The 26,341-nt window shown below is 46.4% G+C and overlaps 1 pseudogene; it reads right to left on the bottom strand.

The window, feature by feature from the left end:
• Nucleotides 1-75: 75 nt before the first annotated feature.
• Nucleotides 76-25,924, bottom strand: LOC149355325 (uncharacterized; annotated as a pseudogene).
• Nucleotides 25,925-26,341: the final 417 nt, after the last annotated feature.

Raw genomic sequence — 26,341 nt, forward strand, 5'->3', positions numbered from 1 at the left:
TTCTTGAAGAGCTAGAATGAAAACAACAAGTAAAATGGCTGAACGTTTTTATTAGGCAAAACGTATTCGTTACGTTTACTTGAAGGTCATAAGTAACAACATTTGCTCGAACCACCGGTCCGGAAGAGCCCCGCGATGTGGGCGCGCTATAAGGGAGGCAAATGAAAAAAGCCCCTCTACAAGAGCAGACGAGCACGGCGCAGTGTTATACTTGACGAAGGTTCCTCTTATCAGTGGATAAGAATGAAGCGTAGCCACATCAACTCGAGGATCTTGTAAATAATTGAGAAACTGAAGCTTCACTAACGCCTCCTGAGAGCTACGGCTGGTTATACCGCTTGTCTCTTCAAATGAAAAGAATGCGTCAGCTGACGCATTTGATGCTGCTGGTGCCGATGATCCCACAGCCTCGCGTGCGGAAGAATGCGGGCTAGTGCTGTGCTGACATATTCGACAACAGCTTCTTCTGTAAGCTTCTGAGCATGACGGGGGAAGTCTTTCATTTCTGCTCGCAACCACCACAACTTGAAAAAACGTTGAACTTGAAATGGGGGTGTAGAACAGCTAGCAGCAACTGCTGCCTCTTTTGCACTCGGTTTCATTTTCAAAAAATGGTCGAACAAGCGGGAGAATCCATTCCTAACTGCATCGAAAAGTGGCTTGCAATAAACATAGTATGCAGCAGCTTTCTCGTGAAGGTTTGATTCCATTCGAAGAGTTGGGAGCAGTTCTCCGAAGAAGCAGTCAGCTTCAGCTTGGAGGCGTGTCAAAGCAGAGGCGATACGCTGCAAGACATCGCAGTACTCAAGCAGAGAGGCGAAGTCCCTTTCTTGGAATACTTGCAGCTTGAGTGTTGCATAGGTCTCGAAGCTTGTCCTTCGATCGAAGAAGGTGTTTGATGCTGTCGTATAAAGAACTTTGATATCGGGCCAGGCTTGTTTACGTAATAGTCAGCTTTGACTCAAGTGCAACTCGTACTTATCTTCCAGTAAGTTGTATCTGCATGAAAAAAGTAGCGACCTCATCGGCTAAAACAAAATTTCAAACAAAGTATTTTGACGTAATTTTATCGTTTCTTTTTTCGATTAGCCGAAATGTCCAGCGCCTAGTTTCATCCCGTAAGTGACAGTTAAAATCTCAAATATTAAGGCGTTAAAAACGTAAGCTATGAAAGTTTACGTACAGTCTTTGTCAAAAGTAACCAGGCTGCATGGTTTGCTTCAAACTTGTATAGTGGAGCTCCTGTGGCTTTCCTGAAGATCAAACGGTGTTGGAAGGTAAGCAGACCCCCCGTCCTTACCTTTAACTACCTTTCAACTTCAGGGATGTTGTACGAGCTCCACTGTACGAGCTAGAAGCAAACCATGCAGCCTGGTTACTTTTGACAAAGACTGTACCTTAAGCTGAAGCTTGAAATTCGAAGTCGAGGAGTAGGCACCGCTGATTGTTGTTTTACAAAATGAGCACATGGCCTTGACTTTGTCCTCATCAGATGACATGACAGTGAAATATTTTCCCTCCGTGATGGCACATCGAAGTTCGTCAGCCATAGCTGCTGCTTATCTGTGCGTAACGCGGCGAGGGCTACTGGCGAATACCGCAAACTGGGAACACGTGCGAGCAGTCGCATTCAAATGGGACGGCGGACAGTCGGACGGCGCAGAAACGCTGATCCAGAAGTGGAAGCTTGGGAGTTGGCTAAAAAGTAGCGATGGTGCTGCCCCCCGTCTTGTATTACCGCCTGAGCGAGGGCTTTTACAGCTTTTTTTTGTATCGAGTATCGTAAAATACACGATACACTAAAAATGTATTTTCGATACCGATACTCCGATACTCTGGTTTTCAGCACGCGATACCTAATACCGATACACAAAATGTATCGAAAGATAGTATCGAAGATACATGTATCTTCGATACTGCCCATTACTGCTGTCAATATAGATTCAGGCAAGGGAGGACAACAGAACAAAAAGAACTGATCCTAGATTCTTTTGAGGACCCGAAAAATTGTTCTTGGAATTTGTATTGATTTTAAGAAGGCATATATGACTTAGTCCACTATCGTCTGCTACTGAGCAAGCCACTCCATTATGGAATCAGTGAAATAGGTTTATCGTTTATTGAATCCTACCTAGGAAACAGCATGTAAATGGTTGTCAGTGGCCGCACACCGTCGACATTAAAACCTATTTTTTTATGGAGTCCCACAGGGCAGTATTTGGATCCCTTACTGTTCAGTATCTATATTAATGATATATCTTCCATCCTCTTGCCTGTGACTTTAATAGCTTACGCTGACGACCTCGCAATGCTTTTGCCCGGTGATAATGAAATAGCTCTAGTATTTTATGGAAACCAATTTTTAAAATATTCGCGCGAATGGTCAGGAAATAATTGTTTAAGAGTAAATGCTAGTAAAACTAATGCATTTACCTTCCGTGCAACGAGCAAGCCTATCAGCATGAATCTTGATCTCATGCTGGGGAACACTAGAACTGAAGTTGTAGACACTATAAAATGTATCGGTGTGGTGCTCACGGAAACCCTGAGTTGTGACAAACATATAAAAGCTATCCGCAACAAAATGAACCGAGTTAGTGGTGTCCTGTGTCGACATACATACACACAGCCAATAAAGATAAAGGTTCTTATCTATAATTCAAACTTACTTCATATTACTACCTACTGCATAAGTGTCTGGGGTACGACAATAAAACATAACAAACACAAGATATTCGTTGCACAGAAACCTGCTGTCAGATTGAATTCAAATGTACCATGGCATTCCCATGCATTTCTTTACTTTAAGCAGTGTGGTATTTTGTCTTGATATATTTCACCCGTTTATATTAATATGTGCATCCCAAATGCAGTTAAAACAAATAATCAAGTGTTGCTGGCAGCCTTCAATCTACATCAATACACACCCGTGTACAATACCTGATGTCTTTTACCTTGGCTTTTGCCCTTTTGCCGTACTTTATATCGTAAACAGTCCTTATACTATGACCAAGGAAACTACCTTAAAGGGGTAGAGACACCACATTTTTGTGTTTTACATCTGGGTTGTAAATAATGAGTAGCGATCCAGTGAGCATGGAACACCATCTTAGAATCATGAACTCGCATTAGATAATTAATAATCGTATTATTTGTACCCAGCAGTTTCGGTTTCGGTTCGTAGTTGCCAGGTTTTGCCTGGCTCTTGCATGACGTCAAAAACCAGACAATGCGTTGTCACGTGGGTCCGGAAAGCCGTGACGTCGTGTAGGCATGTCGTCTGCTTGACACGCACGTGGTGCGCGTAAACACGGAGCCGGGCGGAGGGCAAGTCGCAATGCCGAATAGCTCCGAGTCGGAAAGAAGAGTTTTATTTCGGTGAAGACACCGATTATGAGGAATCGCGGGATGACGCAGACGAGGAAGGAGACGCCGCGGTTCGAACCCCGACAACCACTTCATTTTTGATCCGCTGGCCAGCGATTCCGAAGAGGAGGCAGGCGTCAGGCCCGACGTAGCTCAGATTGTGCCAGCGAACGCCGAGCGTGTAGGCAACGCCAAATGGTAAAGGCGCGTTCACACTAGGCCGACGATCGGCCGATTTCAGTCTGGCGATGGTCGGCGGCAGCGATTTTCGTGCCGTCGACGCGTCTGTCACACTGCGCAGACGCCGACCGAGCGCCGGTCGTCGCCCGCCGAGCGCATCGCCGTCGCGTCGCCGAGATAGCAGCCGTCGGCCGACCCGTGTGTCACACTCTGCCGACAACAGCGCCGACCTCACGCCGACGTTGTCCTATCCCGACAGCTCGACGCTGCTGCTTCGTGCGCGCTGCTCGTCTGCTAGCTCCGTTGCTGAAGGCGTCGTGGAAATCGAACTTATCTTCCATTATGGAACGAGTTCGCACTAAAGCGATGTGAAGAGTAGGCCTTTGATTATAGCACAGTCGACTTCCAAAGCGCCGTCAACTACGGCTTCGAAGCGAAATCACCTAGGCCTAGCGACGACTAGGGCAGCCTGGGACCAGCGCGCAGTTAAGGCGCGTTCACACTAGGCCGACGGGACCCCGATGCCGACGGTCGCGTCGGCCAACCTGGTCGTTCCCCGACTAGCCAGTCACACTGCACCGACGACGATGACGACGCCCCCAACGACCAAGCGTCGTCCTAGTGTGACAATGTCGCCGACCAAAGATGCCGACGAGACCCGTCGGCCGACGCGTCTTGGGCAGATCGGTGGCCGAGCGAAAACATTCGCCGACCAAAAGCGAGTACCGAGCTCAGAGCGCAAAATGCAATCATTATGTAGACAAACAATGCACGCGCAGCAACATTCATCAAGCCATATGGCCACTTGGCCGACGCGCCGCACCGATCGTCGCTTGCGAACTGCCGTCCCACTGCAAGCAGGGACACACGGAGCGGTGAGCATCACTGCGCCGCTGTACCCAAGCTCCGCCCACAATCGGTGTCGCACTTGTTATCAGAAAGACTGCTCGAGCAGCGATAAAGCATGCCTGCTTACGTTTCGAGCTTTCGGCAACGGCACCGCTCCGGGCGGCGAGCTCTGATGATGCCTGGCTGCCGTGGTCGTCGCTAGGCCTATAGCCTCTTTCGCATTGGAGCCGCAGCGGCCGGCTCTTCGGAAGTCGCCTTAGCTAGAATAAAAGGCCTACTCGACACATCGCTTTACTGTCAACAGCATCATCTCACAATAAAATAATAGTATAGTAAATCTCCGCGACGCCTTCAGCAGCGAAGCGAGCGTGCACCAGGCGAGTCGGACCCCAACGTCGGGCCAGCGGCAGCTGTGAGGCGGTTTTGGCAAGAAATTTGCTCGTATCACAGTCGTTACCATTGCCAGCAGCTCAGTATTGGTCAGCGATCCTCAAAAATGACACATTTTTCACATTTCTTATCCCAGGGTTTATTATTTACGTCAAGAACACACTTTAGCTCGTTGTATGACGCCGGCAGACGAAATCCAGGCTGGCCGGCCGGCCGGCATGCTCGGCGTACTTCACGTTCGCACAAGAAAATACATAACATCCATGATACCAGAGAATGCTTCCTAGATTAGAGCACCGGCAATATTCCTCTGCAAAAGTGGATCTTTCGGCAACGACATCGCCTGCGGCAACGCCGGGCGTAAAGCACCGTCGCACTCGCGAGCGTGCAGAAAAAGACTCGTGAGCACTCGTCACCAAGGTTGCTAGGCTGTGAAACCGCAAAACTTCGTCCCGTACGTCAGAAAACTGTGCAGTGACGTAGAAAATACTTGCTTGTGTTTTCTTCTCTGTTCCTACGTCACATTGATGCACTAGCGATGGCTCAGACTTCAAGAGTGAGCATTTTCACAAACTTTAAAATGAAATTAAAATATGTTCTAGACATCCCTTAAATTTAATACTTCGCTCTTATGGTCCTCATATACAAAGGAAACGTATGGCAGTCTTTTGTACAACCTTGGAATTTGATGTCTCTACCCCTTTAACACATTTGCAGCAGATAATGTATGTATAGAAGATATTTCAAAGAATCAGGTATTATCTGAGATGTGCATTTTCCAGTGCTTTGTGGCTTAATTGTTAACATGTGTATTGAGGATTAATTGTATCGCATGTTGTTCCTATTATTTATGTGCATCTTTTTTGTTGTGTACGCTTGGGATGTGCATACAGAATCGTCGAGGGATTTTTGAACGCGGTGCGTCGACGGTGGTGCGTCGGACAGTGGAGGGCTGCGCGTGCCAGCCCCGTGTTGCGCGTGTGCACGTGCGAATGGTATGTGCGAGGCGGGCACGAGGAGCGGAGGGCTGACGTGGCAGAAAACCGAGGTGTGAAGGGAGACACCGCAGCGGAAGTCTGGCCATTCAAGCGTGGAGGTGGCAGCTGTCGGACGTTGGGTCCATGCTGCCGGAGACTTCCCTTGGACTTTCAGATTTGAAGGTAGCAGCCGATTGATTGAGGGTCCGTGCTGCCGGGGCACCTTGGATGGGCTGGATGAGCCTACGGTGTTTCGGGACGCCATTGACGTTAGTTGGCTACGCCTTTCCCACTGCTGCTGCCAAGTTCTTGGGTCGGCTGACAACTCCATCGGCGTCTTCCCGTGTTCCACCTTACCGCCTGGCTCTCTACCACCGCTTCCTTCGACGCAACGCCGACTACGCATCTCAAGTCATCAACACGTGTCCTTGCTGCCTGCAAGGCAATCCCGCTTCAAACGGGACGCTGTATATCTGGTGAACTCTTACGTTTTATCTGTAGTGTTGTACGCGCGTTGAGTGTGTGTTTTTCTGGGTGCTTTCGGTTTTTTATTGGCTTTCTTTCATTCAAAGTATAAACATGGCTTCGTTTTTTTTGTTTGATCTGTTTGTTTTCTTGTACAAACCTGCACGCGATAGCGTTCCCCTCCGGCAGTAGGGGACGCGTCACTCAATTCGCGACAACGCTATCAGGGTTATACTGTTGTAGTCCTTTTTATTTGTTGGTTTTGATGGGGATATTGAGCTTACCTTAAACCTGATGTTCGCGAAACACACTTCTGTCGATGTATTCATGGGGCACTCTGAGCTACTTCAAGCTGCATTGCCCAGTGTCCCCTTCTTCCACTGTAATGTGTGTGGAGAAATAAACTTTCAATTTCAAAGTACACTTATTGGATGTTCATGTTGATTCACTTTCACCTCATTCATAGAAAATTCACTGCCTTACGTATTAGCGTGCGTTTTAAACAACGATTTGAGTTACTTCCATCTGATGTACTGCTGTATTGATGGGATGCATCCTAATGGTCTTCGCAAAGGACAACGTATTGTGTTTATCTTGGCTGTACCAGTTTCCCTTTTTTTCCTCTTTCTATCTCCAGTTTGTCAAATATGCTACTTTTTGACCAGTGACAGAATTTTGTCGTTTACGCTGCTATAGCAATTGCTTCGCAACTTGTGACTGTATTTTATTATTAGAGCACCTTAACACAGGCAATACGGTCATTTTTCATTTTTTTCTCTTCCTTTATTTTATTATTTTCAGAAGATTACCTTATGTATGTACTCATTCCTGGAATGACACCGTTGACGCAGCCATTCTTAGCAGGGGCATGGTGCTTTTCAATCCAGTGTTCCTTCTTGCTTTTTCACCACGCTTCAAGCATCATTCACGGTGCTGAATAAATGAATTTCAATTTGATTCTATGTTCACTTGGTTTGGGTGCCAGACTGGTCGACAGCAGGATGCTTCGACCCACACGAACGGAGGGTCATAAAAGTACAATATTCAAGACCCAAAATAGGCTGTCTTCCTATGATTTCCTTCAGATAACGCAAAGATACCATTGACGTCACTGCATGACTCATGTTGTTTTCAACTCATTCAGCGTACAGACCTGGAAGTTCTCACAGCAGAAAAAAGACGAATACAAAATATTCATACTCATTCCAAAATTTTTTTACTGTCGGGTTAACGTAATAAGGCACTAGCTGCGAAAGAGTTCCATACCATGACAGTTAATTAAATCATTATAATTAACTTGGAAAGATTGATACTAAACATCAGGTAATTTAAAATGTGGTGACTCAGCTTGCATTTGCAGCCAAGACAAGTGAGGTAATGAGTCACATCATACTATCACTCTCATTATTTCGCTGTTCACAATAGCATTCACATCAGATCGCTTTGATGCAAATAAAAGGGGCTTAAAACATGTCCAGTCATTACAAAGGGTTTTCGCAGAATGTGTATTTATTGAAAAAATATTTGTTAAATATCCGGGAAAATCATGAACGACCTCGAATTTCTTTGTTCAAATGACCAGTTTTTATGCGCATTGCCTCTGTTGAAGAAAGAGGTCGAATTCCAATACGCAGTGCAGCACACGTTCTAAGTCCTGACATATGCTTGCGATGCTTTCGTTTCATGCAGTACCTTTACTATCATTAGTCATTTGACTCTTCATAACCCACCTTTCATCGCTAACGTTATACTTTTTTATACCAATTTAGGCTGCCCCTTGTGACGTCGTCGTTGTTCTGCCTGCCGCTTTTACTGCCTTTGCAGTTTCTTTTTCGTGATGGCCTTTTACACATACTGGCGTTTGTTTCTTTTAACTTCGTATTATTTGTTGACATAACTTCACTGAAATGCGGCGAATCGTACGCCTTGTTTATATGTATCGTATATTTTCTTACTGTATAACGGTATGCGATGCAATACAAATTCATCTGGCAGTCAGCGCCCTTGTGTGCCTGGTAATTTTTCTGCCACTTTTTGTCCTTATTCCTGGCGCTGTTTTTATAAAAGAGTACCAATTAGCCCGTCAGGTCGCTCTTGTTTCTGAGGTAGCTGCAACTAGTGAGCTCCTGCCCTAGGCTTTACAGAAGCTAGATCTTTTTGGAAAACTGCGCAATAGTTCAATAATGCGGATTTCCTGTACAGCTGCTCAGAGCCCAATACCAAGCGCACTGTACGAGCGTAAGTCTCAACGAAATTTGGATGCAGGCTGGCTATGGGCTGCGTTAAAGAGTGCATTATCATTTCGCTTCAAAAGGACGAACACAATTCGCAAAGGAACCGAATGTCCGAAGTAAATGGAGTAACTGCTCTGCTTGGTTTGTTTTGAATGTTGAACGTTTTGTTATAGTAAATGTCGAAGGTGTGTTAAACTACTGCGGGCCTCTCGCATTTTTTTTTAAATCTTTCTCCTTCGCCGGGGAAGACGATGCCGTGTCTTTTCTGGCGCGGGACGAGCTCATAATGGTATTTTTCGTACGCAGCAACGCTCAGAGTTTCATCGCGATCGACTGCAAAAAGGTAGAGGCAGAAATGCATGAAACAGCTTATACCGCTCGAGAAACCTTCGTTTCATGTCTAGTATAGTGCGCGCTAAACTGTGGGTGCTTGGTTGATTGTTGGGGTGGGTTGTTCTTCTTTTTTATTGTGTTGGTTTTCTTTGGGTTTCTGACTGCTTTTGCTTCTAATGTATGACGCTGCTTTGTTGCTGAGATTTTTTTTATTCCTCTATTTCGTTTCAAAACCCATTTATGAGAAGCTAGTGCTGCTAGTATTTTATACGCACGGGATAAAATGGCTGAGGCTTAGCTAAGGTTAAGCCTAGTCAGATGCGAAGCATATTGATGGCTAGGCTTGGTAAAGTTCCTCGCTTTGTTCTTTAGTTGTTGTAGAACGTTGTCGCCGAGCCGCATATTGAGCACGCCGCTTAGCCAGACGTTCATCCCGCTCTTCATCGGTCTCTGTGGCACGCTGAAGCTTTCGCTTCTCGTTCAATTCAGCCCTGCTTCTAGGCGGCATCCCAACACCTGGCCGCCTCGTAAGTGCCCGGAGAACGAGGCAAGCTCAGCTTTATACCGCTGCTGTAGCGTCACGTGGTCAGCTGCAGCGCCTCTGATGTGGAGCCTCCACCGCCGCGGCCGACCGCGCGAGCCGGCAGCCCATCTCTCCTCTGCTGTGACGTCATGTTTTCACGTGGTCAGCCGCCGCGCCTCTGATGTGGAGCCTCCACCGCCGCGGCCGACCGCGCGAGCCGGCAGCCCATCTCTCCTCTGCTGTGACGTCATGTTGTCACGTGGTCACGCTAAACGTCACGTGGTCACGTGGTCAATGGTAGCTCCACCGCCGCGCTCGACGGGCTGTAGTGTAGCTCTAGTAATATGCTTCGCATAAAAAGGATCCTGCGATTGCATGTATGCTTTCTTGTTTTCATGCCGATCTGCTGTCACTGGCTGTGTTCGGAGCGATAATGCGCTGTCACGTACATGCTTGAGCTCAGGATCATAAGTGTGCCTCTTTTCCGTCTAATAAACTGTTGGTAGAGCGCGCATGTGTTGTCCTTCTTGTGCCGTTGCCGTGGCGCGGCCGTTCATTTCAACAGTGTTACCTTTAATTACCGCTTGCATTAATGCAGAAAACCGTAGTAAAAACGCCTTTAAGGAAGAACACCTACATCCTTTATAAGTAGCACCAATGTGTACTCTGTCAAGCAGATTGAGGCAATGGCGTTAAGAAAGCCGAATGCCGTGAAAAAGTAAACGGCAGCAAGGTTCATTCGCTTGGTGTCATCGGCCTTTAAAGAGAGTTCCGAGAGCGGGAGATATTCGTTCACACGCTTTGCAGTACACAGTTGTCGCGAAATGTGCATGTGTATCACTTCCTACGTTCACTCACAAATGATGCAAAATGCCCGATCCTTTTGGAGCTTTGGCTTGCATCAACGCACGAAGGTGGCACCGCGGTACACGAGAGCGCGAGAGACTCTTTGTCGTACGCAGCTCCTTGCATTAAGTGCCTTGATCCCATACCTTAAGTAATCTGCAATCCGGTTCGAAAGCAGAAGTTTAAAACCGAAACTCCGAGAATGTTTACTCAGTTTACTCTTGAACATGTTCACAATCGTCCTATATTAAAAGAAATGACCACAATCAGTATGCAAAATATTGCATAATGTGTTTAAAACATTGCAAATACGCCTAAGAGTGACGTATAGTTATTTTCTCTGCAGCAGTTTATTTATTTCTTTATTTATTCAAATACCTCACGGGCTCCGACTGGAGTATTATGTGAGGGGGGTTACATAACTGGGGTGGGAAAAAGAAGCAAGTAGAACATGGTTATTTTAACATCGTTATACAAAGAACAAGCAACCAACCAGAAAATAGAACTAAATTGAAAAACGCACTACAGAACACACTTCAGGAGAAAATGCTACTTTTTTTTTGTTTGAAAATAACATGATCTGTGATGTGAACAATGTTTCCAGGAAGACTATTCCAATAAATGATTGCACGGGGCAGGGCTGATGAGTTGAATACAGTGGTCCTTCCCGAAAGGCGCTTAAAACTGAGGTGATTATTCAATCGGTGAGATGTGCGGGCCGGTTTTGTAAGGGGTAGTGTGAAGGAATGATGGCTGTAAACAATTTTATGGAAGAGACAGATAAGTGCTATTGTTCTGCGAGATTCTAAGGATGGAAGGGATAACGAAGCCTTAATGTTAGTTATACTGGAATGTCGGCAATAGTTGCGAGAAATGAAGCGAGCGGCACGATTTTGTACGCGCTCTAGTGAATTAATTAGGTACTGTTGGTGAGGTGACCAAATGGAAGATGCGTATTCAGTTTGAGGGCGGACGAATGTCTGATATGCGAGCTGGCGTCTGGAAGAAGGCGCACCTCTGAGGTTACGCTTTAAATAACCTAATGTACGGCTAGCTTTGGCAGCAATTTTTTCTATGTGGGTTTTCCATGAGAGGTTAGATAAAAAGTGAACGCCAAGGTACTTGTACGATGACGCAAGAGTGACTGGACTGTTGTTAAGCGAGTAAGTGAAAAGGTAATTAGACCGTTTACGGCTAAATGTCATTAACTGGCATTTATCAGTGTTAAGGGACATTTGCCATGATGAGCACCAGTTATTAATGCGATGTAGATCTTCTTGAAGGGCGATGTGGTCATTAAAGGAGCGGATTTTGCGATAAATAACGCAATCGCCTGCAAACATTCTGAGTGTTGAGATAATGCCTAATGGGAGGTCATTGATGTAAATCAGAAAAAGTAACGGGCCTATTACACTACCTTGCGGTACGCCTGATGTTACATCAATTAAAGGGGATGAATGGTTATCAATAGAAGTGAATTGTTTTCGAAATGATAAAAAGTTTCTTATCCAAGAAATTGTTAATGAATCGAGGCGCAATGATGAGAGTTTCGCTATTAAACGACAGTGTGGTACGCGGTCAAAGGCTTTAGCATAGTCTAGGAATATACAGTCGATTTGAAGATTTTCGTCCATACCGTGAAACAGCTCATTAGTAAATTCGAGTAGTTGTGTTTCACATGATAACCCTTTTCTGAACCCAGGTTGTTTTGAAAAGAAGAAATCGTTGCCTTCTAAATGTAATGCCGTGTTAGATGCAATGATGTGTTCGCGAAGTTTGCAAGATATACATGTCAGAGATATTGGGCGATAGTTAGCAACGTCAGTTCGGTCACCGGATTTGAAAATTGGAATAACTTTTCCAATTTTCCACTCGTATGGTATCTCGCCTGTTGAAAGTGATTGCCGAAATATATGAGTGAGTATGACGCTGGAATGAGCCACGGTATGTTTCAAAATTTTCGAATTAATCCCGTCAATACCACATGAATACTTAATTTCAGATTGTTAATCAATGTCGCAACGCCATAAACAGTAACGTCTATTGGGCTCATGTAGTCATAGTCATATTCTGATGCCGATGGAATATTGGAATAGTCTTCCTTCGTGAACATATTGGCGAAAAAGTTATTGAAAGTCTGAGGGCGTTCGTCTTGAGCAATGGGGTCTCCAGCCTCATCAATCAACGTAAAATCTGAAGAAGTTTCGGAAGGTGATAATGTTTTCCAAAATTTTTTTGGATTGTGCTTAAGGAGGGATTGCAGATCGTGAGCCATGAACTTATGCCTAGCTTTCCGTATGGCCGCGCAGTATTCTTTATCCGCGTTTTTATGTTTTTCCCATGATGCGGGTGTTTTGAGCCGTTTAGCTGTTTTAAAAAGTCGTTTTTTTTTGTTCATCAATGAACGCAGGTTCCTGTGGTACCACGGCTTAGATGAGTTAGCACGGAAAGATATGCGGGGTATATAGGTGTTCATTAACTGCGTGAGTTTATCTTTAAAGTGACGCCAGTTTTCGTTAACAGATTGATTAGGAAAGGATTGCAGAAAGGAATCACAGAATGTTTGTAAGCCGAGGTTAATGGCATCGTAGTTCGCGCTGTTATAGTCGAAGATATATTTCTGAGGTGGTCTGCGTTGGTGTGACGGCATTTTTAGAGTGAAATGGAGCAGTTTGTGATCACTGAAACCGTCCGTGAGGGAGATCGGGCTTATATTGTCTGGAGCCGATGTGAGAACAAGGTCTAATATGTTAAGGTCGCGCGTAGGTTGAGAAACTAGCTGAGTTAAAGAAAAGTCTAATGTTAGTTCAACGAAATTAAGCGAGTCCTGTGCCGATGCAGTTAAGGTATTCCAGTTGATATTCGTGTAATTAAAATCAACGAATAAATAAATGTCGGCCTTTGGGAAGTTACTTCTTATATCTAAGAGGTTGGCATGCAAATTTGTTACGAAAGAGTCTGAACTATCTGGTGGTCGGTAACATATGCCAAGAAGAGACTTAAGCGATGAGGACGTGATGCAGACCCATAAAATTTCTAGAGGGGACGAAATGTTAACACGAAAGGAAGGAATGTGTTTTTTTATGGCGATCATCACGCCACCTCCTCTTTTATTAGGTCTGTCATTGCGGTAAATAACAAAATCACGACAGTCAGGTAAGATTTCGTCGTCAGTTATATCCGAGTGCAGCCACGTTTCTGTTAAAGTTAATATGTCAGAGTTACTATCTTCAAGATATGAGTAAAGTTCGGTGCGCTTTGGAAGGATGCTACGTATGTTAGTGAAAGATATGGAAAGCGAAGGGTGGGCAGTGCCGCCGTATGAAGGTTGTGGCTGATAGTCAGAATTGTGTACAACCGCTCTTCGTTTTTGCTATCGGGTACATTGTTTGACAGTGTCAGAAGCAGCGTCGTACATATATACAGTGTCGTTCATGAGCAGTTTATCGACCCTAAGCTTAAACGATCCGCCCTCCGACTTTGCGAAATCTATCAGTTTTTTCCTGGCCAGGCGTGTTGGGAAAGAAAAATCTTCGCGAACGACATACTGTGTATCTTTAAACTTGTGACCTTTATCTATGATCTGCTGTTTGTCCTTGTAGTGCGCAAACTTGACGATGATCGGCCTACACTTCTCTGGTTGGTATCGACCAAGCGGATGAGCCCTTTCAATTTGTGTTGGCTCAAGTGTGCAGCCAAGGTGTTCCGCACACAGCTCCAACACCTTTGTTTCTGAGCTAGACCATGTTTCGGACTCGTTGTCAGGTATACCAAAGAAAAGTAGGTTAGAGCGGCGGAGTCTGTTTTCTGTGTCGTCACATCGTGAGGTAATTATCTTTAATTGCTCGGTTATATTTGAGGGACCTATTGTAGACAGTTCTGTGGATGGCGTAGAAATGGTAGATTTCATTTCTACCATTTCGACCTCGATTGTGCGAATTCTGGTAGATAGCTGTTTTAGTTCAACGTCCACTGATGCCTGCCCTTGTTTTAGTGCTCGTAGGTCATTCCTGATACCATCCTGGCCAGATTCAATTCTCTGGACTGTCTCAAATACAGTTGCCAGGACGCTTTCTTGATCGGTGCCAGGCGGACCGGGATTTGACTCTACGTCTCCAGAAAGCGCTAACAGGATGCTGCTAATACAGAGTGCCATTCTAGTTTTACAACCCGTAAGAACATGCAACCAGTGTCTGGGGCACGAAACCACGAACAAAAAACGATTCGAGGTTTTAGCAGATAAAGGGTCATCATTGTAACTAAGCTGGAAGAACACGAACGGTGAGTGCTTCATGTTGAAAGCGGTGTCGTGCCCCAAGAAAACGCTGTCCGGTTGAAGATTATATCCCGCGCTTCCAACACTGATAGCGGGGTGGGCGGATGTATATGGCTCCGGTTGCCAGCCGAACTTGACAATCTCGTCCAGGAAGGGCGGTTTCGTCCAGCTGTGGGGTCTGGTCGCGTTTGGCAGCGTCCAAAGTTGCAGTGAATCCGCAGTCGGTGTATTCCATGGGAACTGAAGAACCAGGAAAACCTGGAAGAACACGAACGGTGAGTGCTTCATGTTGAAAGCGGTGTCGTGCCCCAAGAAAACGCTGTCCGGTTGAAGATTATATCCCGCGCTTCCAACACTGATAGCGGGGTGGGCGGATGTATATGGCTCCGGTTGCCAGCCGAACTTGACAATCTCGTCCAGGAAGGGCGGTTTCGTCCAGCTGTGGGGTCTGGTCGCGTTTGGCAGCGTCCAAAGTTGCAGTGAATCCGCAGTCGGTGTATTCCATGGGAACTGAAGAACCAGGAAAACCTGGAAGAACACGAACGGTGAGTGCTTCATGTTGAAAGCGGTGTCGTGCCCCCTCAAGTTCAAACTTCACCCATCCTTGACTTTGCGAGAAAAAACTGTACTGGCCACAGTAGTGTGTTGTAAGATGGCTTCCAAGGTGGCGACTTACATGCGTGGACCGCTTTGCTAGCTCAGTTTTACCCCCCTGCTTGGCGCGGAGTAGTCGGCCGGCTGAATGTCGGTCTGCATGTCCAATACTCTTGGAAAAAAGATGTTTGACTATTGGAATTTTTTAAAGTGCTTACAATCGATAAAAATCTTACATGACATGGAAAAACCGCGTTTATAAACTATTTTGCGGCGGAAAAGTATTTGTCCAGAATTGCTCCGTATGCTAGAGTGCTTCGCAGCTATGCGCTTTGCATGCCAGCGTGCATTCGTTGTTGACGCGCGTCGATCGATTTACAAGCGCGTAGCAGCAGAGGAACTCCAAGTACCCCTCCAGGTGATCCTCGTATGAGGTTCTTGCACCGGAACGCACCTCCACCACCGAAAACAGTTGTGGATAGCGACTGTTGCACGCACCTCCACGTTAAGAAACGCGCCTCTCGGCGTGCTCGCTTCGTCAACATACCAAGACGCTGGGCTGCACAACCAGGGATACGAGGACTATTATTACAGAATTTAAATTTGTCCATACGTGTCAGCTTCTACTCATCAGTCTTGACGGCGGCTCGGTGGTGACAGCGAGTGGGTCAGCAGCTGCGCTTGGCTTGCTGCCTAAGCGGCCTACTCTTCGGCGCTTGGACTATCCTGCCAGACCCGCCGCCTCAGCTTTAAAAATACAGCACCTTATGTGGGGTTAAGGCCGTTAAAGTGCAGTCCGCACTTCTTTGCGAGAACTTCATTCTCGTAATCGGGAACGGGATCCATCGTACCGCTTGTGCAAACGAAAGAAAGCGACGACGGTAGGTAGAGGCATTGAACATGCTGCCGGCGGTAGTTTTCATTTCAGTTGCTGCTAAACAGCGCCCCTCGCCGCCAGGAATCGCGGAGTCCAGGTTACAGAAGTTTACGTCACGCTTCGGTTATTTGCTCACTGATAGTTGCCGAGATCGAATCAGAGCACTGGGAAAAAGTTTTTCAACATACATTTGATATCTCCTAGGAAAAAAAGCACTTTCGCCGCCGGAAGAGTGACAACCCTAAAAAAAATTTTTTTATGCAGTCTGTAGACCATCCGTAGACTTTATTCTACAAAGTGGCTAGACTGGCTATAGACAAATCATAGAGGATAGCTTACAGACAACTCCTACAGACAGTCTATAGTCCATCTCTATTTTATGGCCATACAATTTTACTAGACTTTTGTCTCTAGAGAGTCTATAGACTGTGAATAGATTAAACGAACTATCTATACGAAGACAATAGAATATATTAGAAGTTTATAGACTATATAGCGATCATTTTTATAAGGTAACACGGGGTTGTAAGTAAAGCAATGGATTTACTCACACTTTGCTAACAAAAGAATAAACTGATAGAATTGCCCACAGTTTCACTTTAAATAAGTTTGAAGATCCTTAGGAAGTACACTGTGCCCATAAGCTTCGCTAGTGTTTTGCGTTGAAATTCCACAACATAGTCATAAGAACTTTCACTAGAATTTTGATACTTTGGACTAACACGTTTTGCTCGGCTGAGTTATCATGCAAATCCGGTCTGAATTCTTGCATAGACACACTGGAGTTATTTCCAGACACTGTGCAAAGTGCAGCGAGCATGATCGTGGAAAGGAGCTGTAGGTGGAATCTGAGGCAGACATTGCCTCGTCACCTGCTAAAAGCAGAGGTGATTATAAATACTTGTGAAGGTCTCTTATGACTGAAAGCACTGGTCCACACTTCTGACACGGGAATAACATTGCATCATGAAAAAAAATCGCCAGAGACATTTAAGACTGCCTTAGTGTGGGAATACGAATGCATTGGCACCCACACACACACATGCGCGTATGACACAGCACGGAACACTGTACGACGAACGGCTGCAGCACAATTTTGATGCGCAATTTATTTTTGAGGGAAGGAAATGGCGCAGTAACTGTCTCACCCCACTCTGGACATCTCAACCGCGCCTTAAGGGAAGCGGCAAAGAGTCTGGGAAGGCATTTAATTGAATGTGCATATGGGGTCGGTTTGAATCCCTGTCGAACTTAGCCTGCAGCTGACTTGCACATGTAACCTATATGCAACGAGAAATCGTATGACACCACCCAAAACTCTGTACGACAAAAGATTGCGTTTCAAGTTTGGTTCGAATGTTGTCGAGAAAACAGGCGTCACATGGAGGTCTGCAAGTGGCGAGTTTGTATACACGAGTGGCATGTATAGGACTGTCTGAAGTAGCGGTGCTCGGCTCCCTGTGTGCGCAATACGGCCCCTTGATGACATCACACTATTTTTTTCCATCGCTGGGGTTTTGTGTACCGTCCGCAACTACACGCACGCACGCGCGCACGCACGCACCCACCCACCCACCCACCCACCCACCCACCCACACACACACACACACACACACACACACACACACACACGCACGCACGCACGCACGCACACACACACACACACACACACACACACACACACTGAAGCATTTTAAGAGAACAGGGTGGAAGTACACTGTGGTAGGAAAATGAAGCATGAGTTCTTTATCAAGATGGAGAGATAGTAAGGGATCCCAATTCTTATGGTTCTCGTTTCTTATTAAAACGAAAGCTGTAATAGCTTAGTCAAAGGGGCAAACAAACGGGGGAGAACGGCGAAGCACACCACGCAGCATCATGTGGTACACTGAGGAAACGAGGAAAGCCTCTCGCGGGGACACTGAAGAGCCATTTCTCATTGCGCGTTCAAGTGCCCACCTAGAAAGTGCGCGTTTCCTTTCCTTAAAACGAAGAGATTGTTTAGACTGCGACTAACATTATAGATACTGCTCCCTAGTCTAGCCGTATTCGCGGTCTAGACCTTCCAATGAATTTGAGGAACAGAAGTACGCATAACTTGTTTCTTTGCACTGTGGACGCCGCCATCGTGTTGTAAGAGAGAAATGCGAACTCCGACTGCAACCTTGTTTCCATCTAGCATTTATATCTTTCCCTCATGTCGCGATTGGGCTGTCCACCGGCAGAGTGATCCAATTATTTGTATTCTCTTTACTTAGATGCAGCGGAGGTTCGATACCACTTATAGCACCGTTGTCTAAACTGCGAACAAAGGTCGACTGAGAACTAGACTATTTATATGCTCCGTGCAAGCGGCCTGGTCCGAGCAGGGAGGGAAGGATTGAAAGAGGCAGTCCATGCTGCAGAACAGCGGTATGAGTCAGGCGTGCGTCTTTCAGCGCGCACAGCGCTTTGTACACGCGTTCTGCACTGCACCAGCACGCATCAATGGGTCAATCCCTTCAGCGGGAGCTGCTTTTGGAAGCGAAATGTGAACAAACTGGCCTGCTACAGTTCGTGTTGCCGGCCGTGCGTTCGCTGTAGGGTAAATATACTTTCACTTTCCAGTCATTTTCAGGTTAGGGTACTTTTCAGATCTGGTCCTTACTTTTCAAGTCTGCGTTCATTCGCGCCACCAAAAGATCTGCGTTACTCCATAGTTATTGAATGCATATCCAGTACACTACCACAAATACCAAGCAGCCAGACAACTCCTCCTCTCATTTGAACAAAACTGCCAAGACATAAACATAGTCCACGTGCTTGCATATACTGCCTGGAGACCCGACCTACGGCCACCTTGGCAGACCTTCCTGCTGTAGGCAAATTTACCTTGACACGCATTCACAAAAAGCCACCACCACAAGAAAATGTAAAGCAAGAGCTTTTTGCAGTAAGTGAAAAATACGAGAAGTTCGCACATTTCTAGACTGATGGTTCTAAAAGAACACTCTATGTAGGGAGAGTGGCTTCACAAGGGAAATGGGCGAAAGTAGTGAGGCTGCCTCCGTGAGCTTCAGGTTTCACAGCAGAACGGTACGCAATTTCTGTAGCTGTAGAAAAAATGATGGACAACAATCTTAAAAACAGCGGCTCCATCAATCATATTACAGCACTTAACTAAAGAAATTCAGCTGAGCCTATATTCGGCGACATAAAATCTCATAAAAGCTGGTACACAATGACGTACAATAAAGCTCTGCTGGCTGTGTTGTCACGTGGAAACAGCTCGAACGAAAGCGCCGATGCATGTGCCGCACTTGCCCGTAATGGTAAAGTAAACCAAGTATATATACCTAGTAAAGACAGCACGAAGTTTGTACAAAATAAACTGAGAGCAAAAGAGACAACGAATTTATAACAACAAGCTGCACCTTGGAAAAGCCCGTCCTGAGTGAATGGAAGAGCTGTAGGCACAGGAACCTTTTATAGAAGTAATTTTATGTCATCACTGCATTGGACATACGTACCTCATACATAACTTCACTGACGAGACACAACGAATCTCCTGCTGACAGACGAGGGGAGGAGCTCACACTAAACTATCTATTCAAGTGCTAAGCTCAAAACCTGCAAAACTAAGAGGTATTTTAATCAATGTTATAAAGAATGCATTCCTTTTCACCCAGTGCCGCACTTAGGAGATAATGCAATTGTTGACATCTTTCGCGTTCCTAATTTTTTGAGAGAGGCAGGTTTTTTGGACACACTCTGAATCCTCACCGAGTGCTTCAGTTGATTTTTTGGTACACCTGAACGAGTTTATTTTTGATGAGAAGAAAGCTGAGGTCTTACTTTGATTTTTTGGGAGCTTTGAAATCCTTGTACAGCCAAAGATGGCCGCTGAGGATACCCGGCATCTTTTAAAGCTTCTACTATTCGCTAGTTCAAAATATTTCTATATTTTGTGATTACTATAGATTGTAAACGAACTATCTTTTTAGGTAAGCAAGGTAAGGGGAATGAGGGGCTCGTTATCAATATGAGAGAAGCCAACAGCCACAGAAACCAAGGGGCACAGGGGATTTTTAATTAATTTATTTATTTTGCGGTGTTGATTAGTTTAGAATGTTACTGAATATGTCATCGCTTAAAGCTAATTGATTAGAAAAGCAGAAGAAAAAACAGCCACATGCTGCCGGTGGGATCCGAACCCACGACCTCCGAATTACGCGTCCGGTGCTCTACCTCTGAGCTACGGCGACCGCTGTCAATTCTTCTGCTTTCGGGGGTATTTATGTTTTACAAATAATCTAACCTTGAGAGTGTTCATCAGCGCCACCCACGTTCGTAAACGGCGGACGCAGAACGTCCTGAGTTACCGCTGGTGTGAGGTAGAACGTCATCAAACGGCGAGGGTGAAAGCTGTGTGAGAACCCTCTTATGCTTCCTATGGCATCAAGGCTGCCAGAATCGAGGCCCTCGAATCGAGGAAGCATAAGAGGGTTCTCACACAGCTTCCACCCTCGCCGTTTGATGACGTTCTACGTCACACCAGCGGTAACTCAGGACGTTCTACGTCCGCCGCTTACGAACGTTGGTGGCGCTGATGAACACTCTCAAGGTTAGATTATTTGTAAAACATAAATACCCCCGAAAGCAGAAGAATTGACAGCCGTCGCCGTAGCTCAGAGGTAGAGCACCGGACGCGTAATTCGGAGGTCGTGGGTTCGGATCCCACCGGCGGCATGTGGTTGTTTTTTCTTCTGCTTTTCTAATCAATTAGCTTTAAGCGATGACATATTCAGTAACATTCTAAACTAATCAACACCGCAAAATAAATAAATTAATTAAAAATCCCCTGTGCCCCTTGGTTTCTGTGGCTGTTGGCTTCTCTCATATCTTTTTAGGTGTTAACCGAAACGTTCTGTTTAAGGAGCTCTTTCATACCTTCAGCTTGGCCTTAGATGCGTATGCGCCATGAGCCCTGCCGTGGTGGCTCAGTGGTTACGGTGCTCGGCTGCTGACCCGAAAGACGCGGGTTGGATCCCGGCCGCGGCGGCTGAATTTCGATGGAGGCGAAATTCTACAGGCCCGTGTACTGTGCGATGTCAGTGCACGTTAAAGAACCCCAGGTGGTCGAAATTTCCGGAGACCTTCACTACGGCGTCCCTCATAGCCTGAGTCGCTTTAAGACGTTAAACCCCAATAAACCAAACCATAAACCAAACGAAACCTTATGCGCCATTAAACCCAGAAAAACACAACTCTTTATTCAAATTGACTGATTTTTAATCCAAAAGCACGGTTTTAAAAATTGCCCAATTTCCGTATTTACCGAATTTCTAGATAGTGGCGCTTCATTCAAAGGCGCATAACAAACAGAGGAAGCAGAAGTGAAAAACCTCGCTCGTGCTTCTAGCTCTGCGCTCCGCAGCGTTCGTTCGTCCTCGCAGCTTCCCTGTGCATTCTAGGCCCCACGCAGACGGGAGAGCCGCCATCGAAGAGTCGCGGAAGGGTCGTGCTTCTCTCACAAGTCCGCCCTGCGCCACATGGCTGCAGAAATGAGCCCTGGCAATGCGACTACGGAGTCCACCTTGTTGGGTGCGCCCGAGACGGAACGTACATTCACAGCTGCCAACGAAGAAGCAGGTGTACCGCGCCCCGTGGGACGCCAACGCCGTCTGGGCGGGAGTCTGGCATCCAGCGGCCCATCATCCCGGCCATACTCTGCAGCAGCGCACACGGAGTACTCGTCACTGGTGGCGTGCGAGGACACCCAGTCTACGGATGCTGGAAACGTGAAAAGCAGCGCGCTTGTGGCAGCACACGCAACCTGGCCCCGCCGTCGACCGTCCTAGCTGCGACCAGGATGGTGAGGTCATCCCGTAGGCTTGCATGTCTTGTGGTTGACGCACATACGTAAAATTAATCATTAGGCTCCCCTGCAGCAGTCTTCAACAAAAATTCCTTCCATTCAGAGATCCTCGAGACGTCACTGAGGTGACAGGTGGCTGATCATCACTTTCACTTGGGTGCACGAAACTCCTGCATAGGAACGCTATTGAATCTTGTTTGAGTCCTAGTCTTAGCACCCCGGCGAGATTCGCACCTGCACCTCGTCCTCAGAAACCCAACCGGACAACCACTTACTCTTACGGAGCCTACGACTGCGCGGAATAGTCTTGTAACGGATAGTAATAATACTGCAGTTCTGCAATGATGCTCTTTTCGATACACGGACACTAATGAAAACGAGAAAAGCTTCGAGGCCCCGACTAGAGCATTATGAAATAACGATTTTGATTTCTTTCTCCGGAAGGATTTGATTCTTCGTTAAGGTTCCCAGTACAACTTTCAACAATTCGCAATGAGCGCTGTTATTGTGATAGGGTAACAGTCACCGTTCTGCAGAAAATGTGGTGTTGGTGTAGTTGGCGTGGGCTTTGTGAACGAAAAATCACGAGCATGGCTCTGGCAGGTGGTCAGCAGAGAGCAACCTAGGATGCATGTGGCCCACCTAGGTCACGTCATCTTGCGGCGTCATCACAATCTACGCCCGGGATAGTGAGCAAAAATTGCCCATCGCGGCAGGTAGGAGTTAAATGAATGATCGGTCGCTCAAGCAGAAAAACTTTGTCCGCGCAATGCCCACACCTAGGAGCACCTGCCATCTTAGTGGAGTGGTGCCTCGCTTCACCGCTGCATCACTGAGCCAGGAGGAGTAGGAGGTTTCCCAGGGACCTATGAACGTAAAGTAAAGAACGACCTTCTGCATTTATAGGGATTAACACACGGCGTCCCGAGTCATACCCATAAGGTGGAGCCCGTGGGTCCCTTAAAGCGCAAGAAGCAACATAACTTCGTGCTTTTATTTCCGGCGATTGGCAGGACGTTCGCAATGCATCTGCTTCCAACAGCCCCAGAACCTTCCTGTCAATTTGCTTTGCCATTGTCGAACATTTTGTCGCTATGGAGGCATAGACGTGTTATATATTTTCCAGCTCCGAAAACCACAACGTACTTGATGCTGTCACTATGGAGGCATAGACGTGTTATATATTTCCCAGCTCCGAAAACCACAACGTACTTGATGCTCTTTTAATTTGGGCTGTTTCTATTATTTCGCTTTCGGCAGTTTAATCCCCACTTTGTTTTCTTCCCTTCTTTCAGCTGAGGGCCCATGCTCCTTATGCCCCCTTCTCAGAGGCGAGCCGTCCAAACAGCTGTACAGAATGCGCCGCCACTGCCGAAAGAACTGTCTGCACGCAAGCTGTAGCAGCTCAAACAACCGGCCTCATTGCTGCTACGATGTCGCTCAGGCTGGACGGCCGTTCCGGCCTCATTGCTGCTACGATGTCGCTCAGGCTGGTCGGCCGTTCCGGCCTCATTGCTGCTACGATGTCGCTCAGGCTGGTCGGCCGTTCCAGCCTCATTGCTGCTGCGATGTCGCTCAGGCTGGTCGGCCGTTCACGGATGGCTGCTGCTGCATCTTCCTTCCCAGGTGAGGCTTCCGAGCAGACAGCGCTTTGAGCGTTCCGTAAGCATATTGCACAGCGATGTTTCGTTTCTGCCATTGCCGTTTACAGCGGGCGTTTGAAAATCAAGGAAACTTCAAGGCTAATATTAGGTGTGTGCGAATGATCCAAACCTCGACTACGCATTTCGAATGCAACTTTTATTTGTTTCGATTCAGGAATTCGGCTATATATATGTTTCGAATACGGTCGAGCCCACATACTACGGTCGCAGCTATCACGAACGCTCGCTTATTAAGAATGATATGCGGAGCTACCGTCGACTTCCTTGCGCACACTACGCCTATTTTTAATAAGCTCGGTATACTTGCTAAAGACAACATATTTGTGCATAGTTCATCGCTCGAAGCGTTTATTCCCGGACAGACCACTCAAAAATAATTTAGCAATAATTTCGCCAGAGAAGAAACGTCATACAACTTGAGACATGAAATAATTTTTGCACCAAAATATGCATCAACTACAGAACACAGGCTTTGAATTTTCAAAACCCTATTGTATAAAACAATCACCCAAGTGTCCTAGAGAAGCTGGAAACATGTCATTCTTTGGTTTATGCTTTATGGGGTTTTAAGGCTGCAATGCGACTTAGGCAATGGGGGACACGGTAGTGAAGGGCTGCGGAAATTTCGACAAGCGGTTATTGCTTCCCGTGCACTGACATTACACAGTACACGGTCCTCTAGAATTTTCCCTTTTTCGAATTTCGACCGCCGCGACGGGGATCGAACCCGCGTCTTTCGGGTCAGCAGTCGAGTGCATAACCACTGATCCACCACGGCGGGTACATGTCAAAAACATCAGAAAAAATATTTTTTAGAATGCTTTTCTACATCAGATCCTCATCTGTGTTGTGTTGTATATTGCTTAAATTGATCAGATAAATCCTTCCATATTCTTGTTAGAAATTTCGTTTTGATCAATGCATTCTCAGAAATGTTCTATTTCGGTCTTCTTTTTGAGTGAAATAACTACTTGCTGCGCTGTTGTTTTCTTTCCTTCTTTTTTTTTCTCCCCCGGAGAGAGTATGGATGCTTTGGGTATTGTGGCTTCTGTTCGGCAAAATATATTGCGTTTTGTCACAGCACCATGGACTCCTATACGTGTCAAAGAACTTATAAATTGAGATTCAAATTCAGAATTTATATATGCGTGCGTGTGTGCAGGCGTGCGTGTGTGTCTGCGCGTGTGTGTGCGTGTGTGTGCGTGCGTGTGCGTGTGTTCGCGTGCGTGTGCGTGTGCGCACGTGTGTGCGCGCGTCTGTGTGTGCGTGTGTGTGTGTGAGAGAGAGAGAGAGTGAATGCAATGAACTGCGCATGGGATACTCGCAACGGCGCGCCAGCAGTCCCTGTGCATGTTAAGGCATGAACTGGAGATCAAGGGGATTGTATGCATTTATGGAAAAGGGCTCCATGGAAGTAGCTTTTGAAATAACCCTGGACTATATTGACGCTCGTTTTCATTCTTTTCTGTGCAGCAGATAAAGAGTGAAGATCGACTCGCTCGGCGCCCAGGGAGAAATCGGACGGTGTTGCTGCCCAAAAGGAAATGGAGCGACGTTGTCGACTTTTTCCTTCCGAATGGTTGTGCTTTATATTTCCTAAGGTGTCCTGCTAGAAGATTGTAATACAATATATTTAAAATAAACTGAATTCCATTTACAATAACACTCACGAAATAAATATTGGAGGCGAAATACAAAATACGCCCTTCTGTGTGATATCAGTGTACGTTGGGAAACCACAGGTGGTCAGGGTGGAAGTTTTCAGGCGTTGTGGTCATAACTGTCTGCATTTCTATGTCACGGCATTTTGTGAGTGTGCTGCCGCTAACACTGACTTCGCTGTTGCGAAGGAATCTAGAACGAGTCATATTGTAACTGCGATGTACTTTATGCTATGTAGACTGCTCAGCAAATAAATTCATAGAAATATCCACTTAGTTCTACGTGCTTCCTCACTGCAATCAAGAGCTGGTCATATTATTTCACCCCATTAACGTTAAGCAGAGAAAAAACGTACTTGATTCAGTATTCCTCACACTCAGTGGCGGTCCCAGAGCGTGGTTTTAGGGGGGGGGGGGGTGGACGAGGGGGGGGGGCAGATTTTCGTATATCAAAAAAGAAAAAATAGAAACAATGATTTTTTATTTATTTTATTTACACAAAAAGTTTTGTGCGCTTTGTTGTTGAAAAATAAATGGCGAAAGATATAGAGGATATACCATTACTCAGTCTTTGAATGTAACGTTTACGCGAGCAATATTCATTGTCGATAGCAAGGGAAACAAGCCGACGGCTGAGATATTCCGCCACGGCATGTCTACGAAGGTCAAAGCACCGGCCCGAACATTTCACCAGTGGTATTAGTGGCCTTCATTACTCAGTTCTGGGAAGTGGCTTTGTTCTGCTTTCAGTCCCTTCCTTCAAGGCGGCTGGTCGGCGCACCTTCTCAAGCCAAAAGGGGATGATCCCCTCACCGGCGTCGCTATATCCCATGGTGGGAAAAAGGCATGAATGGGTGGCTCTTTGCCACCCCGATGAGGTTGCTGGCCACCGGAACCGGAGGTGAATGGCATCGCCGTTTTCGCCGCGCCGGGGCACGGCAGGACCACGATACCTCGACAATCAGTACGAATTGTGCTCGTATAGGTACTAACACGTAGAACGTGGAACATGGTGAACGTACAAAGTAGGGGACAACTTAACGCATCACAGAGGAAAAAGCTTTTCAGTTCTGCGTCAGAAATTACATCTCATCTCGCGCTACGAGAGCCCGAAAACGCACGTCCGGGAAAATATGCAAAGGTTTTTGAAAAGGGGCGACCGCCCCCTCCCCCCCCCTCCCCCCCCCCCCTCCCCCCCCCCCCCCCTAGGACCGCCACTGCTCACACTGCCAATTCGAGATACGACCTT

This window comes from Amblyomma mixtum, chromosome 3, assembly GCF_055824585.1.
Source record: "Amblyomma mixtum isolate Tamu chromosome 3, ASM5582458v1, whole genome shotgun sequence".
Lineage (NCBI taxonomy): Eukaryota > Metazoa > Arthropoda > Arachnida > Ixodida > Ixodidae > Amblyomma > Amblyomma mixtum.